The 7746-nt window shown below is 38.4% G+C and overlaps 1 pseudogene; it reads right to left on the reverse strand.

The window, feature by feature from the left end:
* Window positions 1–5904: 5904 nt before the first annotated feature.
* LOC131825925 (keratin, type I cytoskeletal 18-like) lies at window positions 5905–7305 on the reverse strand (annotated as a pseudogene).
* Window positions 7306–7746: the final 441 nt, after the last annotated feature.

Genomic DNA, 7746 nt, shown 5'->3' on the forward strand with positions numbered 1-7746 from the left:
GGATCTCTTGCTGATCTTCTGGGGGAGGGGCCTGTTGTAGTGATTCTCAAGGGTCTTTGCCCCAGGCAGAATTGCACCTCCCTTACCAGGGGCCCGGCTGAGCAATCCACTCGGGTTTGCTTTCGGGAGCTTTTGTTCCCTGAGCGCTTTCCATAGAGTTCCAGAGGACAGGAATGAAAATGGAGGCCTCCCGGTCTCTGGCCTGGAGGAGCTGAGAGCCCAGGGCACCACTTCTCAGTGCGCCCTCAGAGAAGAGCGCCCAATTACTCCCGTCTCCCTGGCCTCTGGCCACACTCCGAGCTCACTGAGCCTGCAACCGGTTCAAGGTAACCCTGAGCTGTGAGCTCACTCCTCGGCTCTGTCTCTGTAGCCGGCTTCCCCGTTCTAATATCTGTATGCTCTGCAACACTCAGACAGCCCCGATCCTTTTGTGACCCTGCGGGAGCTGAGGCCACACTGACCCCGCGTGGGCTTCACCCCAGTTTAGCCTCTGGAGCGATGTCCCTCAGTGGAACAGTCTTTTAAAAGTCCTGATTTTGTGCTCCATTGCTCAGCCGCTTGCGGGGAGCTGGCCCCTCCCCCTGGGGTCTATCTTCCCATTGCTTTGGATTCACTACTCCGCCAGTCCTACCTTTCAGAAAGTGGTTGATTTTCTGTTTCTAGAATTGCTGTTCTTCTCTTCGATTTCCCGTTGGATCTGTAGGTGTTTGCAATCTTTAGATAAGCTATCTATCTCCTGCTACCTGAAGTAGTCTCAGCCTGCTACTTCTATGCCATCTTGACTCCTTCCTCTTCCTTTTTTTAAATAGTAGTTTTAAAGTGAACAATAGTACACAGTATAAACCAAATAATAGTACATGATAAAACTCTCTGATGTATGTTAAGTATATACATGTACATGACTACACATGTGCATTTAGAAAATTTTAACACCTGTTAATTATTGTGCAAGCAATGTCACTCACTGTTGTAGAATTTGCAATATATCATCATTTTTCAAGTCAGCCATATAATCCACATGAGGGAATTCTGCAGTGACACATAAATATTTCTGTATTGGAAAAATGGTTATGCTTGTACTATTCTATAGGTGTATTAATATAGGATTCTGAACACTGATTTTTTAAAATAGGTGGAAGAAACAAAAATAATATTAATTCACATGAATACATTATATGGTTTTAAATGATTACTAATGTCTTATTAACAGTCATAATGTTGTCTACCTTACCATATGGTGTCGGGCAGATGCCTCATCAACACTTTTATCTGAGAGCAGGTGAATGTTATGCTATCCATCACATTTTACATATGCAGGGAGCGCATGCCTTTGATTCTGTGATGGATACACGTTCTAACATGGGCAGTTTGAAATTAGCAGTACTTCCCCTTCAGCCTTACGGATGTGATAATAAATCCAACTGAGCTTTCTGCAGGGTCTGTCATCCCCATGCACTGTTAAATATGAATCCTCTTCAGTGACAGGAGATGTGAATCCCACAGAACCAGATCATTGTTAACATTTCTAAAGTGCTTGGAGGTTCCTTTGAGATAAAAGAAATATTATAAATATTGTTATGATTATCTTTTTTATTTTTTCTTTGAGAGAGAGACTGTTATTCACACAGTATACCTTTTTTATTTTTTCCTCCTGGAAAATATTTGTCATGTTGATGCATTCTCCAGTCATTGTCAATGAAGAAAAATGTTTGCATCTCTTTCTCCACAAACTATGGGTGGGGAGAGACTTCAAATTGAATTAAGAACACATCAGTGAACTCCAAATAAATGACTCAGCCTAAAGGCTGAAGTGTTAGCTTTTATTCTACGGCCTCTAATTGACACAGCCTCTAATTGACACAAAGTGTGTGTAGAGTAATTCATAAAATACAGACGGTGCAATAGTGGAATATTTTATTATAATGAAAGATCATTATTTTTTACAGTCAAAATCGAAGCTCAAACACTCTGATCATTAAGCAGCATTACATATTTTCAGTTGTAGAGTAAGATTTTGGGCTAGGAGCCCATTTTAATAGGATTTAATAACATAGTATTTATTGTTTCCTGAGTTCAAAGAGACTGAAAACCTCTCATAATGAATTTTATATTATTTTTGTTCTAGTTTGGACTTGTCAACAGTAAGAAATTGTCTAAAGAAAATTATAAAATGTAGATTTAGGGAGGAGAACAATAAAAATAATCTGGTCCAACAAAAAATTCAAGAGATAATAATACTAATAGTTATACACACTACACTAATAGTTATAGCACTTAGGTTGCTAAACTACTACAGTGCAATCAAGCCTGCAAATCTTCCAAAGCAGCAATATTGCTAATGATTCAAGGTATTTCCCACTATAAGATATTTTAATATTCTTAATGGAAAAAAAAAACCTCTTACTTAATATAAACAATGTTGAAAACTTGTGGAAAACTTAAGACATGAAAATAGATGAATTCAAATGAATACTTGATTCTGGATGTGTAAGCAGCTGGCATGATTTTTTAATCTATCATCTCATACTAGCTAATGTTTTATTGGGAAAATTTCACATTAGGTTAAGGAATTCAGTTGGGGTATTCTTTGTTTTAATTATTACAAATGAAGTAAATGGGATCAAGATATAATTTCAGAATATAGCCTTTTATCCTTAGTTGTGTTAAATTTTAACCTGTATAGCTTTTATGAGCCACAGAAACAATTAATTACCATTCTAAAGGCAGCTATAGAAATTCTGGTTTGAAAAAAAGGTTATCTTTTGTTGTCATAAATAAAATTCAAAACAACATAAAAAGAGGGGAAAATATGTTATCACCTCCATAACTTGTTTACATCATGATATTTCTGGTTCTCTTATAATTCCCTCTATCGCTCACATTTTTCACTATCCAAGTTATGATTCTTTGGTTAAAACTCAGATATATTTTACAATGACATTATTTGTCTAATGTGTGAGACTTCGGTGAGCTATGCTTTCAGTCTCTAGATTACTGGTTTTTCAACCATCCCTGTCCTCTGGGTTCTTTTCAGTTCTAAAATTCCATGAGATCCCAGTGACGCTATGCCATAGAAACAATTTTGAATTAGAATTAAATGGATCTAGTTTAAGGATAGACTCATGCCAACAATAATGATGAGTTACTATTTGCATATACATGCCATATACATATATATTTAAATATATGTTATAGATAAATTTATAATGTGCATATATATATAAATCTCTTTCTATATATAAATATGCTCTGTGTAGGTTGCTATATACACACACACACCTCACACACATATTTATATTTAAATTCCAAGTATATATATTTATATTTCAAATATATATTCATATATATGCATATATATTCCACATGACCCACCCAAATAGTTTTGGGAACTCTGTAAGTGAGATTTCAGATTTCATAATAAAGCTAATTTGGAAGGAAAGGAGAACATATGAACTAAATTAACCATCTGGGGAACTTGTAGAATTATTGGAAACTAATCCACCAAGCAGGACACTGGAAAAGCTCTGACTGCTAAGCCCCAGGAACCATGGTTGGTGGAGGTGAGCAGTGGAGAACAGGATTAGATGAAGGTTTATATATATACATGGAATAACAGATTCTTATATGGCACCTCCATCATGTTTTCCTCACATTGCATCTATAACCATCCTTATACTATACCTCTTCCCTCTATCCCCAGTCAGTACCTAAAACACATGAATTGTTTTCTAGATTATGGACCCAGAAAAACACTAGTCTTTTTCTCTGAAGAAGTTGAATAAGATTTGTACATATCCAAATACAATGCTTCTTGTGTTGACATTTTCTGGAAATAATTAAACTTTCTTTTATTCAAGTGATATCAGTAGTGTCTGAAGCATGGCAATTTAACAGGATGTAAGAAAATTAAAAAAAAAAAAAAAACTTCAAACATCAAAAATATATATTTTAACCTAGAATTACTTATCTTCCCAAGGCATAAGTAAATGTCGAGGAAAAAGTTTACAATTGTACAAAGATGGAAAAATTTACCTACCATGTTCCATATTTGGAAATTCTTTGAAGATGTACTTCAGGGAAATAAATTTTGAAATCAAGAAATAAGAAGACATGGGTCTTGGGAATGATGTCTATAATGCAGTGTGGTCCAGATATAGTATTCCAGATGAGAGCTCTGGAACAGACCTGAAGAGTAACCTACACAGTACAGGAAGGTGTGATAGATGTAGGAAAAGCATCTTGAGAAATGGAAAAGAAAACAACAACAACAACAACAACAAAACTATCATGTTATGTCTAAGAGATTTAAAATTTAAGGGTGTGACAATGGCAAGTAATGCCAAAAAAAAAAAAAAAAGAAAGGAAGAAAGAAAGAAAGAAAAGAAAAGATTTGAAAACTCTATAAGAAAATCTATGAAAAACAATTTACTAGAGATCATGTCTTAGTGATTTTTTGTGACTCTAGTAAAATGCTCTATTTAGTGGCATGAATGTAGAACATGTATTATTTTGCTGGGGCTCATAACAAAATGCCACAGTCTGGGTGAATTAAACAACTGAAATCTATTTTCTCACAGTTCTTGATGCTGCAGTCCAATATTTAGATGTTATATGAGTATCTTCTAATGCCTATCTCCTTGGCTTACAGTTGATGTTTTGTTTTGTTTTGCTTTTGTTTTTATTTATTTGCTGTGTCTTCACTGGTTTTTCCTGTGTGCATGCACATCCCTCATGTCTCCTTGGGTGTCCAAATTTCTTATGATAGGCACATCAATCAGATTGGATCAGGGCCCACCTTCATGGCTTTGTTTTAAAATAATTAACCTCTTTAAAAGAATATCTTTAAATACAATCACATTCTGAGGAACTGGGTTCAGATTTCAATACATGTATTTTAAGAAGAATTAAATTCAATCCAGAAGAAACTTTTAAGCAAATAAAATGTAATCCTCACACATTATCATAAATTAATAGCTCTAAGGCTATAAGTCATTTTATGGTCAGAGCTTAGAAGATTTTTTGTTTGTTTCTACTAATAGAATTATGCTCTTAAAAATAGGATATCATAAGATATTACAAAATTGATGAAAATAATGACAATGGATAATAAGAAAATAATAGAAAACCTAAAATGTATACTAGCAGATGTTGACTAAGAAAGGATTAATTAAAACATGGTTTTCATATTGAAGAGTAAATGGGTAATTTCTGTGGTTGATGAATCAATAAACAAAATGTAATATTTTACATGGAGTTTTGAAATAACCTCTTAAAAAATAAAAGCAACAAATTTTAATATGACAGATTAGCTAGCATGAGACTGAAAATAGGAAAATGTAGGCTAAGATATTTATTTATATCAAAAACATTTCTAAACATTTTGAATCATTGCTGTGCAACAGTGATCAATATAGCAAATAGTACTTACTATTGTTAGCATTCCATCAGTATATAATATATGACTAGGGTTTACTCTGGGCACATATTATTCTAGTTTTATCATCCATCATTTTGGATTTAAAGTGTGTTAAGCTTTACTAGACATGGATTTAGTTGTCTAAGTTTCCAAAAATGTTTCCAAAAACAACAGAAAATATGACATTTAAAGGAAAACAAACAAAAAATTACACAAAATAGTATTTTAGTTTGCCTTAGCACATTTAAAAACTTGGCTTACATGATTATTTCGTAGGAAAATCTAAAGAGTAATGGTAAATATTTAACAACATAACTAAATGTATTTTATTATAGTGTTTATTTATTTATTTTATTTATTTGTTTTATTTCAAATCCAGTGTCATGAACATACACTGTTCTATTAGTTTCAGATGTAAAATATAAGCATTCAACAGTTTTATACATTCATCAGTGTTCATCAAGATAAGTGTGCTCTTTTTTTTTTTTTTGACCTTCGAACTTTTTATTGGCCTCCTGCTCCCCAAAGTGTACCCTGCTTCTGCTCCCTCAACGCCTCAGAACTTTGGTGTCATTGGTCTCAGACACGACCTTGCCGTCCACAATCTTGCGGGTAGTAGTTTTCTGGATGGTTTGCATGGAGCTGCTGCTGTCCAGGGCGTCACTGAGATTGAAGTCCTCCCCATCTTCCAGCAGGCGACGGTAGGTAGCGACCTCAGCCTCCAGCTTGACCTTGACATTCAAAAGGGCTTCGTACTCCTGGGCCTGGCGCTGCCCCTCTGCCCGGGTCTGGGACAGTTAGGACTCCAGGTGCAGCAGGACCCCGTTGAGCTGCTCCATCTGCATGGCGTAGCGGGTTTCGACCTCCTTGAGGCTGTTCTCTAAGCTGGCCTTCAGGTTTCTCATCGAATCCAGGTTGATCTCCAAGCTCCGTGAGGGTCATCTCAGCCTCTCCTATCTCTGAGGTCTGTGTGGTGATCACTGTGGTGCTTTCCTCCATCTGCTGGGACCAGTATTTGTCCAGCTCCTCTCGGTTCTTCCGAGCCAGCTCATCATACTGGGCCCGGATGTCTGCCATGATCTTGCTGAGGTCCTGAGACTTGGGGGCATCCAACTCCACGGTCAACCCGGAGTTGGCAATTTAGTTCTGTAGACCCTTTATTTCCTCCTCATGGTTCTTCTTCATAAAGAGCAACTCCTCCTTGAGAGCTTCAATCTCTGTCTCCAGCTGCAGCCTCGTGACATTGGTGTCATCGATGACCTTGCGGAGCCCGTGGATGTCACTCTCCACGGACTGGCACATGGCCAGTCATACTTGACTCTGAAGTCATCAGCAGCAAGACGGGCATTGTCAATCTGCAGAACGATGCGGGCATTGTCCACAGAACTTGCAAAAATCTGAGACCTCAGCTCCTCGATGGTCTTGAAGTAATGCCCCCAGTCTCTGACCTGGGGTCCCTTCTTCTCCAGGTGTTCCCGGATTCTTACCTCCAGTCTGATTATCTGCCTCCAGGCTCCTCACCCTCTCCAGGTAGGAGGCCAGGCGGTCATTCAGGTCTTGCATGGTCTCCTTCTCGCCCTGCATGCCCCCTATGCCGGCCAGACCCCTGGCCATCCCGGCGGCCAACCCCGTGGCCAGGACCCTGGACCCCCAGCCGCACTGGAAGCTGGTGGAGCGGGATACGGAGATCCGGGAGCCTGAGCCTCCGGCGCCTGCATAGACACTGGCCGCGCTGCTGACAGGCCGGACCCGGTGGCTGGGCGACTGCATGGAGCCCAGGGACCGATAGTTGGAAGAGAAGGTGGAGTGGGTGGTGAAGCTCATGCTGTTCGGAGAGTAAGATGAGAGGCCAGGACTCGGGCTCGGGCCAGGAAGCGTGCCGGGTCCGCGACTGAGATAAGTGTGCTCTTAATCCCCACCACCATCTCACCCAATCTGCCACCCACTTGCCCTCTGGTAACTAACAATTTGTTCCCCATAGAGTTTATTTTTTTGGTTAAAACAAAACAAAACACGATGATTTGGGACATCTGAGTGGCTCAGTTCATTAAGCATCCAAATCTTGATTTTGCCTCAGAACATGATCTCATGGTTGTAGGATAAACATGGTTTGGGGCTGTACTCTGGCATGGAGCTTGCTTGGGATTCTCTCTCTCCCCTCTCCTTCTACCCCATCTTCCCCTCCCCAGCTCTCATGCATGCTATTTCTCTCTATATAAAAGAAAAAAAAAAGATTAGATTACTATCATGAACAATCTTTAATTTTTTAAAATATTTTTTCCCTAAGTGTTTAATTTCCACTATATTTTGTTGTTTCTCTACTTCCTTGA

The sequence above is a fragment of the Mustela lutreola genome, chromosome 2 (genome assembly GCF_030435805.1).
Source record: "Mustela lutreola isolate mMusLut2 chromosome 2, mMusLut2.pri, whole genome shotgun sequence".
NCBI lineage: Eukaryota > Metazoa > Chordata > Mammalia > Carnivora > Mustelidae > Mustela > Mustela lutreola.